Source organism: Sus scrofa, chromosome 1, assembly GCF_054392235.1.
Source record: "Sus scrofa isolate SSC_HxYL_T2T_F1_AM1 chromosome 1, Sscrofa_HxYL_maternal_Yorkshire_Landrace_v2.0, whole genome shotgun sequence".
Classification (NCBI taxonomy): Eukaryota; Metazoa; Chordata; class Mammalia; order Artiodactyla; family Suidae; genus Sus; species Sus scrofa.
In genome coordinates this window covers 149,982,322-149,998,926 of record NC_139383.1, presented here as the reverse complement: position 1 = coordinate 149,998,926, position 16,605 = coordinate 149,982,322, and the positions used below count along the sequence as shown (strand labels likewise).

Genomic DNA, 16,605 nt, shown 5'->3' with positions numbered 1-16,605 from the left:
AGTGAGAAAAGAGTCTTCTCCAAACCAGACGACTCCTCCGGTCAAATGTGTGACTTTATGTCAAAAAAAAAAAAAAAATTTAAAAAAAAGATTAAAAGAAAATAAAGCTCAGGGGAAGGTGAAAATTTGATCAAATATGGGTTTGTTCCATAATGGCTTTCACTGAGATGCCATGCCTTGGCATGATGGCAAGACTCAAAATCAGGGTAATGAGAAAAAAATGATTACTCACTTATTTCATCATCAATGCAGAAAAAATCCAAATTCATTTAAATATCCCTATCCAATTAAATATTAATGCTCATTAGCAGACCAGACTTTGGAACATATTAAATAATATCTGATATTTTCCTCATTAACTCTACAGAAAAAAGTTCCTAAAAATGTTACTCATGTAGGCAAAGTAAGTTCATACTTAAACAATTCTTCAGATTAACAGATGTGCTCTTCATGTCTCTCATGGGACTCTTTATAAAGAACAAGACAGCTACACATGAGCCACCACCCCCCGCCCCCGCCCATGCCAGGCCAGTCATGCCCATGCCAGGATGGCCATGCCTACACCAGGGCAGCCAGACCCACAACCCCTTCAGCTTCCCCACACTTAGCTAGACCCCATGCACTCAAACAGGGAGGTTCTGCTTGGTTATTGGGATTAAATATGAGGCTACCCTGAATTTTAAATATCTTGTAAGAATCTGATAATGTGGGCCTCCAGATAAAAATGCTCCAATGTGACCTCAAAGCCCCTAGTAATAAATTTTTTTTCAACTTCTTAGTCCTGATTTCTGAGAAAATTCTAGTATTCTAGTGTAAAAGTTATCTGGGGAATTAGAATTCATTCAGATTCATTCAAAAGAGTGACTTGAACTTGTGCTGTCCTTACATGTATTTTGGAATACCAAATATAAAATTAAGATAAAGGCAATTTTAATTTAAAACCAAATTATTTGTATATTTTTTTGTTAGATGAGAGTGTGTTGGAGTAATGATAAAGTTTAAGACCAGTTTCGGAGTTTAACTCAATTTTAGTTTTAAATTCTAAGGTTTTGTGGGCTATGGTTCTCTTTCCTTTCACCAAAAGATACTTATTCTAGATTATTAGCTATAAAACATTTTTTAAGCAAATCACTGGGAGCCCAAATCAACAGATCTTTTCTTGAAAGTGACTTTAAAATATTCATACTATTTGATTCAGCAATCCTTAATGAAATATTACTCAAGGAAATAACACATGATTTATATGTGAAGATATTCATTTAAATACTATTTAGTCTAGCAAATCAGAGCAAATACCCTAAACATCCAATAGGAAAATATTAAGTAAAATATATTTCCCAGCCATGCAAGGAAACACCATACAGTTCTTAAAATAACTGAAAAATATTCAACAGCACGGAAGTGTTTATAACATAAAATATGAAAAAGTATGATAATAACTTATGTATACAGTGTGTAAAAAATAGTACTTACATATCGTAGGTGCATTAAAAAAAAGAAACACAGCCAGATATATTTTTCCACACATTTTAAATTTTCTTAATGGCAATTTTTTTTTTAATTTTGGAAAACAACAGACACTATTTTGCGAAACTGGTAAAGATGCAGTTAGAACCTAAGTTCCTGGAGTTCCCATCGTGGCTCAGCAGTTAGCAAAACTGACTAGTACCCATGAGGACGCGTGTTCCAACACTGGCTTGGCTCAGTAGGTTAAGGATCCAGGATTTCTGTGAGCTGTGGTGTAGGTCGCAGACATGGCTTGCATTCCACGTTGCTGTGGCTGTGGTGCAGGCCAACGGCTACAGTTCTGATTGGACCCCTAGCCTGGGAACCTCTGTATGCTGAAGCCATGGCCCTAAAAAAAAGACAAAAACACCAAAAAAAAATTTTTTTTTTAATTTAAAAAAAAAGGAACCTAAGTTCCAAGTCATCTTGTTGTCTCCTGCCTTCCTTCTCACTTTCTGCTTGCCTCTCTCCTGCCATATCTGAAACAAACCTGCATTAAAGCATCCCAGGCAGGCCTCTAGCCCTGAAAACACCTGGGCTTTCGGCACAGGTTCTCTGCAGGTGTAAACCCTCTCAACGACTTTGTATCTGAGGTGACTGCCACCAGGAGGGTGACGGGCTCCATTTCAGGGACTTGGACATCCCCAGTGGTTCCACTTTTATGAAAGGAAAATGTAAGACGAGCAGAATAAACATTTAGTTATTCTTTTGCACAGTACCAACTGGAATGTATCTACTTTTTCATTAAACATAGCAAAAGGTCCAAGTACCTCAAGCATTTAAAGAATCAAAGAGTGTTACTTTTGACACTTTTACCATTTTTTGCTATTTCAATCACACCTTCAGTCTTTTCCATACTGTCGTCCCAACTGCTCTTCAGAACGTTCTCAGCTCTGCCCTTTCCTCATCCTCACATTCACGGCCACTATCCCCATCCCCGCCCCCATCCCCTGCCCTTGTCTGCACAAGTTGATGATTATTCGCTCCCTGCATATCTGCTGACTAGCTCACTCCCAGGCTCCAATCAGGCAGCCTTGCATCCTGAGTTTCTGCAGGAACTTCATGTGGCACTGAGTGCCCGCCAGAGCTTCAAGTCTGAAGTGACAGAGGCAAAGTGTGAAGAAGTGTGCTAAATTGGAAAAAGATGGAAAATCCCAAACTACTGTCATTTAGATCTATGATCCTGAGCATTTCTTTGGCTCATGAAAGCAGTTATACACTATTTAAGTCACCTCTGAAATTTAAACTATCTAGAATGTGCTCATAAGCATAGAACAGGTGAACCAAAAAGTCAAGCCATGAAAGATAATACAAGAGTAATTATTAAATCACATTCATTATTTTGAGAATCAAAACAGGGAAAGTTCAGGAGTTCACTCTGTGGTGCAATAGGTTAAGAATCTAACTTCAGATGCTCGGTCGCTGTGGAGGTGTGGGTTCAATCCCTGGCTCAGTGCAGTGAGTTAAAGGATCTAGCATAGGTTGTAGCTGCAGCTCAGATTCAATCCCTGGCCTGTGAATGTCCACGTGCTGTGGATGCAGCCATAAAATTTAAAAAAAAGGGGGGGGGAGTTCATTGCTTTGCCCCTCTCCAACTAGTTCCAGAGATGACTTACAAATGCAAGGTGCTTTGGTATGTCTGGAATTTTAAAAATCTATGTCTTCAGCTTATTTTGGACTAATGCATTTGAATAAGTGTAAATTAGATATAGCACTTTATTCTGAAGCATCAAAAATTGTGTTCAGGAGTTCCCATCGTGGCGCAGCGGTTAACGAATCCGACTAGGAACCATGAGGTTGCGGGTTCGATCCCTGCCCCTGCTCAGTGGGTTAACGATCCGGCGTTGCCGTGAGCTGTGGTGTAGGTTGCAGACGCGGCTCGGATCCCGTGTTGCTGTGGCTCTGGCGTAGGCCAGTGGCTACAGCTCCGATTGGACCCCTAGCCTGGGAACCTCCATATGCCACGGGAGTGGCCCCCCAAAATAGCAAAAAGACAAAATAAAAATAAAAATAAAAAAAATTGTGTTCATACTCACGAAATCAGTCCCTTACACTCCCCTGTTCTACCATGGCTACAGGCTTGCCTATCAGTGTGATGGAATTCTACCATGTTTTCTTTTTCTTTTTCTTTCATTTTGTCTTTTTAGGGCTGCACCCATAGAATATGGAGGTTCCCAGGCTAGGGGTCAATTAGAGCCACAGCCACAGCCATAGCAATGCCAGACCCAAGCCACATCTGCAACCTACACCACAGATCATGACAATGCCAGATCCTTAACCCACTGAGTGAGGCCAGGGATCAAATCTGTGTCCTCATGGATACTAGTCAGATTCATTTCCACTGAGCCATGGTGAGAACTCCTACCACGTTTTCTTTTCTCTTTCAGGATTTTATTGATTGCTGTTTTCACAACTTCTATTATAATGTAAGTAGTCACAGAAAAAAATCTCCACAGAAGTGTGATCTAGAAACACACACTTATCTGACATAGAAATCAGTTCAGTAATATGTGAGACTGATGTGTGAGTCCTTCCTCTGGTTAACTGACAGTTTCTATTAATATTACAGCATGAGAAAATTCCAATTTTCTGTTTGCACATTATAGCATAATCAAGTATAGACTTGGGTGAAGGTTGGCATATCAGGAAATTGGATCTCAATTAATAGATGCTTGCTTTCCTGTCAGCCTTTGTTTAAAAAACTTCATCCCACTTTCCTCCAAAGTATGTTGGAAAAGAAGAGGATTCTCCTTAATGGTTTTAAAAACTGAAATATATGCTCAAAGGAGAGACATTACTGAGCCACACTGAGGCTTGGGATTATCTAAATTTTTATTCAAATTCCCAGAAAGATAAATGCAGAGAAAAACTGTCAGGTAAACCGCCCCCCTTTCTTATCTCATAAGGAGAGATACCATTCAGGTGGGCAGCTGAGAGACAGACAAGGATATCTATCTGCCTTGATGGACTTTTTCTCCTTACTCTCAGAAAACCAGATGATGCCCAGGACCTCCACCACCCAATGATCCTCAGGGCTGGAGCTACCCAAGGTGCAATAAATCAGTTAAACTTAGAACAAGGTCTCCCCTCTTTAACATCTGAACTCTGCTACTTCAGACTAGCTGCCACACCCCTCTTGCTCTGGGTGAAAAAGAGCTGGGGGTGGGGGGGACCTTTGAGGAACATCTACATGTGGCTACCACCATAGACACATTACTTCAAGGGGCTAAATTAGGAATCACTTATTTACCATCTCTAGACTGTGCTACAATTTCCCCTAGCCAGATAACTATAATCTATTATTAGCAGGAATTCAGTAAATATGAAATAAACACTTTAAAAATTATGAATTTTGGAAGGGGTATCATGGATTACATCCAAGTTTGAGTCACACTATATATTTTGACCTACACCACCCTAAATAGGTAGCTTCCTATATAATACATATATCCTATATATATAAGCATATATATATAAAGAATAATTTACACATCTGCATTTTTCCTCTGACAGAATAAAATTCAACAATTTTATGTATCTCACTTTGCAATCTCTAGTTCAGGCAAGCCCAAGTCTTTATCCCTATATCCACACAGGTTAGACTTGCTCGGATTTTATGTATAATAATTTTAATTGAGATAAGGAATCAAAAAAGAGGTAGAACATGATAAAACTTTAGTTTTTGTAAAGATGCCACAATGTGGCCTAAGTTTACAATCATCCTCACCAAATACTGGCTAATCATCCCAAAGTGACCGAGAGCACAATACAGATGACTGACTCAGCCCACGCCCGCTTCCTTTCCGACTAGATTATGAACTCAAGCAGTATTAAAATTATGTTGCTGAATACCACAGAAGACTCAAAACTGCTTCATGAATTAAGCTTACGTAGAATTTTTTTAAAAAAAAAATGACTGTGGTCAATTTGGTACCCCGTAGCATTAACTGACATTTCCAGATTGAGTTATTTTTCTTCGGAGATCATGGGAAAGGTCATGCTTTGAATTCAACAGAACCATTTTAACAGCCCACTATAGTTTTCACTCATAAATGGTTAACTCTAAATTCACACCAAAGAAAGTGAACAGTACCAGGTCTGAAACCCAAAAATTTAGGTGTGTGGGTATAAACTGTAAATCTCACTATTCATGTGCAACACTTCCCACACTCACTGTGCATGGCACAGGCAGCTTGGGAAAATGGGCCTGAGTTTCACACTGGCCACGCTTGGACTATAAGGCTGTAAGCTGCCAAATGACCACCACTTGGATAACTAGTTAAACCACATGCAGCATCAAATAACAAGAAGCAGTGGTCTGTGTAAGGCAAACAGAAGGTCCCTTACGTTTCGAACTGCTCACAGACTCTAAGAAACCACAGAAATCAGATTAGAAGGCAACTTAGAGAATCTTTCTTAAGGTACTTGTAAAAAGATGATCAGATTGAGGACCACAGATTGAATGACTTGCCAAAGTTAACACACTCCCTTTTGCAATCTGAGAATTCTGACAACCAACTCTTTTCACAGTGGAGGGCAATCTTGCCAGTTAGACCTCCTATGGTTTCTAGAGGTAAAATAACCTAGGATACTGAGGAAATTACCTTGATAATTAAAATTTCAAACCATTCACAATAATAAAGTAAAATTTCAAACTTAGAGAGTAGCTTTTCAATTAGAAAGATAAGCTTTTAGGCAGTATGATATAATGACAAATAAAGCATAGCATAGGAGAAAAGGATCTACAGACACATAATTTTAGCGAAACAAGAACACTCTTTTTTTTTAAAACCAGCTTTCTATGCTTCTAAGTGCAGAATCAAACAAACAAGCAAACAAATAAAATCTATTACTCTTATAGTCAATAAACAGTTTTGAATCTCTACATTTCTGGATCAACTTTGGTTTACTCACCCATTATCACCAGCCAAGCCCAGGTTCCCAGGGGGACCTCCACTGCGCTACCTGAGCAATACTGCCCTCTTACACTATTCCTGTGATTCTGGAACAGTCCAGAAAATGCAAGTGCCCTCAGGGCTACTGTCACTGCCTATTCATGAACATATATAGACTCCTCATAGAACTATAGAGAATTAGTCATACAGGAAATTTTACAGATGACTTATTCCAGGGGATGTTAAATGTTTATCAACAGAACCTTTCAACCAAAGAGAATCCCCCCTTTTATTTATTTATTTATTTATTTATTTACTTACTTACTTACTTACTTACTTATTTTTGTCTTGCCCTTGGCATGTGGAAGTCCCTGGGCCAGGGATCTAATCCACGCCACAGCGGTGACCCAAGCTGCTGCAGTGACAACACTGGATCCTTAACCTGCTGCATCACAAGAGAACTCCAAAAATCTTCTTTTTAAAGAGAATTTTACTTTTACATATAAATATAAAGCAAGTTGCACAATATATAGTATACCACACAATTTCATTATACATAATATATATTACAGGTTGTAATAAATATCTGTTTATGCAATGTAATTTATTCAAGGATAGAGGTCAACCCTCCCAAGTGGGATACACTGTCTGTTCTACCTGCCACAGACCCAAGAAGGAACCTCCAGCCTTCCAAGAGACCACCAGTCAAGCTCAACAGCCTTAAGGAGTAATATTTTGTTCTCAAAATTAACCCACTGTTGTCGGCCCAAGAGCCTTTTCTGCATTCTCTCTTGCTCAATACAACTATCTCTGCTTCTGTATCACTTACTCTTCTAACACTTATAAGAAAACAGGGAGGTTTAAAACACACGGATCTTCCTTCAATGTGGCGGAAAGTATTATTATAAAAGAAATCTTTGTGCTGTTTAATCGATCAAATTATAATCAGAAAATATTACCCATTCTGATATGCACTGCTAGTTTTGGGTTTTTGGGGGGGTCAAAATGGTGTCTTCTGTGCTTTGGTGCATGGTCACCAAAAGTGGCATTATTAATACAGTCATTTTCTCAGTTATCATCCTGGAAATATGAAAAATCATCCTGGCCCTATCAAAGATCCTTCTAATTTAATGGGTAAGGCCCACATTTCCTAAACTGTGTCTAGAGAAAACTTCATGAAGAAGTGTTAATAAGGTCCACCATCTTCTCACCAAAAAAAAATCCCCAAACATATATTTTAAGTATTGAATTCTTCATCCCTCTCATAAGATTTGCCAAAAAAAATTAGCATATTAAAGGGCTTGACAATTCCTGCAGGAAAGAAACCTATTTTACATCTTTAACAGAATTTCCAATATTATCTAGGCAGAAACATTCTGATTATGGAGCACATGTACATTCTACAGAACAGTGTTCTCTTAAGCAATCATAATTTTAGCCTAGACTACAAGAAATTACAGTCTCACAAGGAATTTGGGTGCCCAGGCCTCAAACAAAGGAAAAATTCAAAAATGAAAACTCATTCAATGTCACAATCAAATACTCCCTCACACCAATCAACAAATTATCAGCAGAATGTTTAATAGCACAAAAAGGAATACAGCACAATCAATCCTGGTCCTCATACACTCAAACAGTTATTCCCAACTTTTTTCTAGTATGTACACTGCTTTGGGAAAGCAAAACAGAGACTACACCAATTAAGGCAGGAGATAGATGGGTCCCAGGCTGAGCACTTGGAATCTGCCCCCTATGGACAGATGCTTCAAGAGAAAGACTAAGGCAAGAGCAAGGAGGAGCTGCATCCTGCTTGGATACAAAATAGAAACCACATGTTTCTCACTCGAGGTCAAGGAGACCTCCAGAACTACATACTCACAGAAAGGTTCCTCAGTGCTCAGAAAAGGGAGGGGCACCAAAAGGTAGTACATCCTGTTAACTTCCCAGAAACCCTGGCTGTAGCATCCATTATGGCTAAAAGATGTACAGACACAGAGGAGGGCCCTGAGTCAGGCCCAATGTGGACTCAAGACCAGATGATGCAAGATGATTGGCCAGAGGAAGCCCGGAAGGACTGCCCCATACAAGAGATTTAAACCACCTCCAAAGCGCATGTTGCTCTCTTCCTCTCTTGCTCTTTCTCTCCGTCTCTCTGTCTCTCTCTCTCTCCCTTCCAGGAGAGAGGAAGCTGCCTGTGCTTTCTCCACACCTATCTTCTCTCTCCTCTCTTCATACTTTATTTGCCTCACTACTCTCAGTCTTCTGCAGCCAAATTCGTCCTCCAAAGGGACAAGTACAAGTACTGGGGACCTACATCAAAAGATTAGGGTTCAGCATTCTTGCCCCACAGCTGCCCAAGAACACAGTGATGAAAAATTCTGCTTGGAGGGTACTTAGTTGTATCAATCCCTGCAATAACTCTAACAGCACACAAGGCTGCTTTCAAACCACGGTCTAGACAATAGGAATGACACTGTTTTCCAAAATTCAGATGTCTTTTCCATGATAAGTTCACGGAATCCTCATGTGTTAAAGCTATGGTTACTTTTACATGCTCGACAAATAGCCAAATAAAGGAATCTCTCTAATAAAACAAACAGAAGGTAAAGCTTTACCACAAGGGTCATGGACTACACAAATGCAATGAACAAGTATTTACTAAACATATCCTACAGGTCGGGCATTATGCTTGGTGTCCGATCTAGTCTTGAGTTTTTAGTCATCCTCTTTTGAAAGAAAAATCACTGATATTACAATGAATTCTCCAAATTATCATTTCTTTTAAAATTAATTTTTTGGTTTGCATGGATTCATACACACACACACACACAAACATGAAATGACAGGTAACCCAGAAAACTTGCTCCTTCTCCTCATTGAAGTTATCAATTGTAAAATCTTATTCAATAATTAAATTTTAAAAGAACAGTGATGTGATGTTGAGTTAAGTAACAAATGTTTTATATATATGTATCAAACACAATGAGTTACATAGCTTTTTGCTATCTTTTAAAGTAAATTCATAATAAAACAAATGCATCTCCTGTCATGAATCACAGCATGTATATTTATTAAATATTTTACAAAATAGGAGCGCTTTCCTTGCAGAACTGAGGTAAAATAGTATGAGGTAATCAACAGATTACATATCATCTCTCATATTGAATGGAAAAGCACAAATTTGAGCTTTTAAAAAGCCATGACACCCTCATATCTTAATCTAATTCCTATTTATCTAATACGTCAGTTCCATGCATGCTAAGGTTTCTGTTAATTATATTAACACTTCTCTGTGATGCTTAAGTTCAATGGGGAAATGCCAAAAAGGGATACATGAGTTAGTGCCTACAAATGGCTTCTATTTCTTACTGCAGTCTCCTGGTAACCAAGGATAAGGGAATATACATCTCCCACCACAGATATCGGAGGCTAGCTGTCTCGAATTGACAGGACTGAGCAAACTGTCAAGAAATGAAACCTATTTCAGTCCTAGTCCTCCAAAATTTGCAGCTAGAAAATTTTCATAAATGGCCCAGAAGTCAATTGTGTTGGAAAGTCAGCAAACCCATGAAAACCACTGCAGCTCCACTGCACTGCCAAGTGGCCATCGGAAAGGGAAGACGGAGCTGTATAAGAAACAGCACCAAAACTTCCCTATTATACAGAAAAGCTCAAACCACGGATACACCCAATTACACACAAATGTGGAGTGTACAAAAGCACCAGTGACCGGTATTTGAAATACCCACACTACCCTTCCACAGGTTGTACATCGCCTGCCATAATTCCCTCCTTTACGCATCAAAATCAATGTAAAAGTTCTCCAGGGAAAGGAGTAACCACTAAAGAATACTTGACAGCTGATGGTATCATATTGTGTACAACTATATAAATTCTGATCCAATTAAGTCCCTTAAAGTAAAAAGTGTATATATTACATTTAGCCTGTAAAAGGTTCTTCTTGGTCATGAGCCCAAATTCTGGGTTGTAAAAATATTTCATTGGAAATAAATAAATATTTCTACTTATTCATACTCTTCTATATTTCTTCATTCATTTTTCTTTCAACCAATATTGAATGCTGTCTATAGGTAGGCATTATAGGTATCTATAGGATTGGTTGAAGGAAAATATACAAATGAAGAATGACACACATCACGTGTCAGGCACCATGCAAGGGCTGGTCTGGGACACAGATCTGATTTGTGGAGCTTACAGTCTAAGGGGGAGAAAAATAGAAAGACTCTAATCAAACAAGCACACCAGAATCATATTTTACACTTTGATAGTGTAATAAGGATAGACTAAGAGTTCATGGAAAAGGAAAATGGGAAAATCCACTTTATTTAGAAAGCAATGAAGGTCATGGAAAAAGGTAAAATCTCAGGAGGCCCTAACAGAGGATCTTTTTACTGCTCTGTTGCATAATGAGGTAGAAACAACAAAGAAATAGGACCGAGTCCTAGCTTTGCCTTTGTAGTAAGTCAGTGCTATTCCTGAGGTTATTTTCTCACCCAAATAATGGAGATGAGATTAACACCTACCTATACATATAATATATACTTCCCCAAAGGGATCATCAGGTTTGATGATCAAATATGACAAAATAACTGAAGTACATCATAAACTACAAAATGACATAAAGCTGTTGTTTGCTGTCATCTCCCTAAATTAAACCTCAACATGTATTACCAAAAAAAAAAAAAAAAAAATTTAACGATTCCAAATGGTCAGCAAGCTTCACTTATTTATACCAAATGTTTAGTAGGCTTCAAAACACAGTATGCATGATATGACATAGAACCCATGGGAGAAAGAAAGGTTCTGATATCAATGGGAGAAAAGAAGAGCTCTTTATAGATATCAGATTATACAGCATCAAATGTTGAATTTATGTTGCTTTACTAGTAAAATTCATAAAGTTCTTAATATGTAAATGATTTGTGCCCTAAATTCAAACCAAATACCTACTTCTACATGCAATGCAGCATATGATCACTGAGCCTGGCACAAGTTCCAGGCAGAGGTTGTTCACCACAGGACAATGAGTAAGACCCATCTTTTAAGAGATGTAGCAACACAGCTTAACACTCTCCCTAAGGGGAAGACAAATAGCATTCTCTTTGCACTCTCCGTACCACCCCTTATAATATTAAACACAAACCTCCCTCCATGAAGAGCATATTATGTAAGGGATTATTCTCATCCATCTATGAAGTCTATTATATGCTTTCTTATCAGTTTCCCAGGATTGATGTCTGATCATAACTTAGGCATGAAACATACTGCCAGGGGAAAGTAATGTCCTCAATAAACAGTCTTACCTCCTAAATGCAGCAATCAGAAACCAACTGCCAACATGCTCCCTGGACCTGACCCCTGGAGTGCCTTCCACATAAGCAGTTTTCCAAACCCAACTGGGTCAGAGAGACACTTTTTCCGTTCTGCTGAGTCATCCCCCAGCTTACTCGGTAATAAGAGCATTAGCACATTTCCAACATTTAAAATGCTAGGAACAATTCCTATGCAAACTCTGAGTGCAGACAGAGCCTCTCCAGAAGAAATCAGTAAAGGACAGCTTTCTAACATGTGTTTATGTGGCTGTGATGGTGCGGGTGTCTTTAACTCGGTTTTCTATGTGGAACTAAGCCCTTTGTGCTGTCACTTTGGTAATTCTGTGGGGAATGCCACAGGCACCTGGGAAGCCTGAAACTGAATTACTGAGTGTCAAGTGACTTGCCTAGGGCTAGATGTTCCCAGAAACCTGGAAACCGAACCTGAAACTCCCAATCCCATTAGACTCTTTGCAGCACACGACCTGGAATTCAGCTCCTCCGCCTGAGAAGTTGGCCAGGTGCTGCACACTGGGTACTCCTTCAGCATTCACTAAGGGCAGAGAAACTCCAGAATCTGCAGCGCTAGAGGGGAGCTGATTAAGTGAAGTTTTATCAAAGATGCCTAAAAGCTGAATTCTCCAGTTGAGCTCAGCTCACTCTAGCCAAGATAACCCTCTCCTCTTTCCTGCTCTTCTAAGAGGGGAAACACAAAATGAGTGCAAATCTCTTATGTGTTCCTATGACTGCATCCATCAGTGATGCCGTGTTAAAGCTGCTTGTTGAGATGTACCATACTTCTTTTACATCGAGACATTGGAAAACAAATTGATTTTATAAAAAGAAAATACAGCAAATGAGAAAGGGATACAATACAGCAAACATAAGGGACAAATCCACCTCTCATAATAACTAAAGACACACACCATATGTTACATAAAAGGTACTCACAATCTAAAAAAAAAAAGAAAAAAAAAGAAAAGAAAAGACAATAAATGGAATTCTCTTGTGATGCAGTTAGACTAAGGATCCAGCTTTGTCACTGCAGCAGCTCAGGTCGTTGCTGTGGCAGGGGTTTGATCCCTGGCTGAGGAACTTCCACATGCCATGGGCAGGGCAAAAGAAAGACAATAGTTTATGATTTATATGCATGAAATCAGGACGAATAATACTATAGTTGCTGTTTCATTAGGATAAGCTATTTTTAATAGACTAATAAAGGATAGAATAATAACAAAGTACAAGTTAAATCATAGGAAATTAGTATTTATGTTACTAGAGTTTGAGTCTAGTTTTATATCCCCAATACTTCAGAATTAATTAAGTAAAAATTAAATATGTGTAGTTTCTGAATTAATAAATCAAACAATGGCTTATTCTAATAACTCAAAAAAAGAATTCGTGACTACTTTAAAATATTGTTTCTATTTTTTAATTAATTGATTTTTAAAGAAAATACTTCATTCTCTCTCAGTAAAAACTATGTCTGAATTAAAATTTTCCAATTGTTTAATATTTTTAGTATTCCCTTATGTTTCCTAAATTTTCAGTAATTTTTGTCCACTTACCCATTCCTCCATATATCTATTCAACATATGTTTATTATACACTTGGGCCAATGCTAAGCACCAGAATCACAACACATGCATTTAAGTTTTCAGTAGACAGTGTTCTATCATGTGTACAATCTCACTTAAAGTAATATGTAAACTAAATCTCAATAATTAAAGTTATTAATTAACAACATGCACAGTTTTTAAAGATTGTCTAAAAAGTTTAAAACAAGAGTTAAGAGAAAAGGGAAGTTATGTAAAAGAAAATGTTTTTTTGTTTGACTGCTATCAAATCAGCTAATTAAAAAAAATAAGAAGTGCATGGAAAGAAAAATTGGAAGATTAGGAAAACATGGAAATGTAGAATATCTCCATTATCAGTGAAGCATGTTATAGCACAATAATGTTAAATATTAAAATACTAAAATTCATTCTTAGACTGTTAATACCAAACACCAAAATGCATTATGACATATATATGTGTATGCATAACATATCTATTTACATAGTTTTTGGAAGTCAGAGGCATTCATTGGAGGTACCAACTATAGGCAATACTAGTAGATAAAGACTGTGCCGTACAATTGTTTAAAGAGAAAAGTAACAATATTTTTTACATCCACCCCAAAATGCTAACAAGCACACCTCTGTCCCACTTTGAGATATATATTTTACACATCCTTATTTCAAATATTAGTGAGTTTTTATTTATTTCACTAAGTACATGTTTTCAAAAATATAGTTGAGAAGAAAACTTCAAAGAACAGCCTTCCATGATCATTCATCCTTAATCTTCCGGTAAATTTTGCTCTTCTACCTTATCATCCTCACTCCTGAACCTTAACGAACATTTTAGCCAAAACAGTCAGCTTAAACCACATCTTAAACCATGTCCACCACCTGCTTGAAAACATTTGCAGACCCCTTAACTTTTATTTTTGCGTTTTAGGGCCGCACCCTCGGCATATGGAGATTTCCAGGCTAGGGGTCCAATCAGAGCTACAGCTGCAGGCTAGCGCGCCACAGCCACAGCAACGCAGGGTCCAAGCCATGTCTGTGACCTACACCACACCTCATAGCAATGCCAGATCCTTAACCCACTGAGCGAAGCCAGAAATCAAACCCATAACCTCATGGTTCCTAGTCTGATTCATTTCCACTGCGCCAGGAAAGGAACTCTCAGACGCCTTAATTTTTAAAAATTAGCATCTGAAATCCTTGGCAAGGCAGAGAAGGGCCTAGGTGAACTGGAGTTTGTCCTGCTTTCATCATAATCTCCTATCCTGCTTATCTGTCCATCCACAGCTTTGCCAATTTCTTGCCTGACCCAGAGCATCCTTCTCTTCCTATGTCTGTCACAATTCTATTCCCCCATTCGCTCACCCAACTTAAATATCACTTAAAAATTATTATAAGTTGATTTACAATGTTCTGTCAAATTCTGCTGTAAAACATCATTCTTAATATCTTCAAGGAGGCTTTCCATGTCAGAACTAAGCTCAGTCTCTCCCCCCCCCCCCATTCTTTCATCCTTTCTTCTTTTCCTCCCTCTATCCCTCTCCCTCCCCACTTTGGCAGTAGGCCTAGACCCTTTCCTTTGTTCCTCTAATGGGGCTTACCAATTTTTGTTACAACTATTTTACATATAGTTGATAAGTCTCCTCTGCTAGCCACAACATCCTAAGAGCAATATTATTTCTTCTTTAGTTTCATAACCTAAGAACACTTAGCTCTATGCAATTAGTAAGGTGATTAAGGAAGCTCATAAATATAATTTATTGTTTTCAAGCAACATGATTTGAGGGATGGGTTTAATCTTATGCTCACATACTCTCAGTTCCTTCCCTATAAAATGTTACCTCCAAAATGATACTTTCTATGATTCTATATCTGAAATTCCTTTAATAAAAAAATAGGTCAAATACCATTTCTATGATCTTGATCATGAGTTAAGGGAAATCAGATTTTTCTAGGGGCTGATTTTACCAATCCACCTGTGGAAGATATTTCAGATGCCAGTCAGTCCATCCATCCAATGGCCTTCAATCTCCATTCCAATCAATCCTCAAGTTTTGAAAGCCACAAAAAGTACCATCATGAGAATTCAAAAAAAAATGCACATAACTATACTATAGCTACATTATGCATAATTATAGGCTTTGCGATATGTAATTAAAGATTACTCAATATAACGGCTTGTATCTTCAATTTGACTTTTTATTATTGGGTCCAGAGACAAATGGGACACCTCAATTCATAGTGCAAGAATTAGGCAAGTATTGATAAAGTTTTTAAGATACTAAGTATCAATATGATGCATGAATGACTGGATAACTAAGTTTAAAAATTCAAAGAAAATACACAAGGGTCTGCAATAAGACATTCTCCTCATTCCCCTGGTAGTATGGAGTCCTTAAAGCACCACATCAGTATATTTTCTCCTTCATTTGGCAATCATTATAATAATTTTTGACATAAAAGTTCACTAAAGAGTTTATTAGCTTCTATACAAAACTATCTTCTCTAAAGAATGTAAAGTTTCCAATTAAGAAAATCACATATTACAGAGTAGATCTTGAATATATTAACTGTCTCCCTTTTAACAGAATTACTTTTACAAAATTACAAAAAGTAAAATATATGTGATATTTTCGATATATGTAAAGTCCTTCTACATTTCTTGCTAACACATTATTATAATGCTTTGAATATAAATGTCCTGAGTGATATACATTGAAAGAAGGATACTTTTTTAAAAAATCACATTTTATAATTTTAAAATCTTTAGATTAAGAGTGAAAAATGTATAAAAATAGTTCTGTGTAGTCAAAGATACCGTATATTTAAAATAATAGTTTTAGTTTATTTGTAAACATCCATATTTCTATGTTATTGCAGTGTTTTTCAAAATAATGTCCACAAAATGCCTGCTTCAAGATAATCTGAAGCACTAGTTTTAAATGCAGAGACCTCAAGCTTCCATTCCATACAAAATCAGAGCCTGAGAGTGTGCATTTAAAACAAGTTTTCCCACGTGACTCTGAGGTCCACCAGACTTGAGAAATCTATTGGGTCTATCTTATGCCAGTGCTATATTTTAAAAAAGAAAAGTTGCCAAATGATTTTGTTCAAAAAAACACATATATTTTCTCTCTCTCTCTCTCTCTCTCTCTCTCTCTCTCTCTCTCTCTCTCTCTCTCCCCCTTCTCCTGCCCTCCCTCTCTTCTTTCTATATATATATATACACACACACATATTTTTTGTTTCCAAAAGCCCATGCTTACAATTTCTAAAGTGTCACTCAACAGAAAAATACAC

At 37.6% G+C, this 16,605-nt stretch overlaps 1 protein-coding gene across 4 annotated transcripts in view; it reads right to left on the bottom strand.

Moving 5' to 3' along the window:
• GABRB3 (gamma-aminobutyric acid type A receptor subunit beta3) overlaps positions 1–16,605 on the bottom strand; it is a 348,038-nt gene that overhangs the window by 220,222 nt on the left and 111,211 nt on the right. The gene's annotated exons all lie outside the window — the stretch shown is intronic.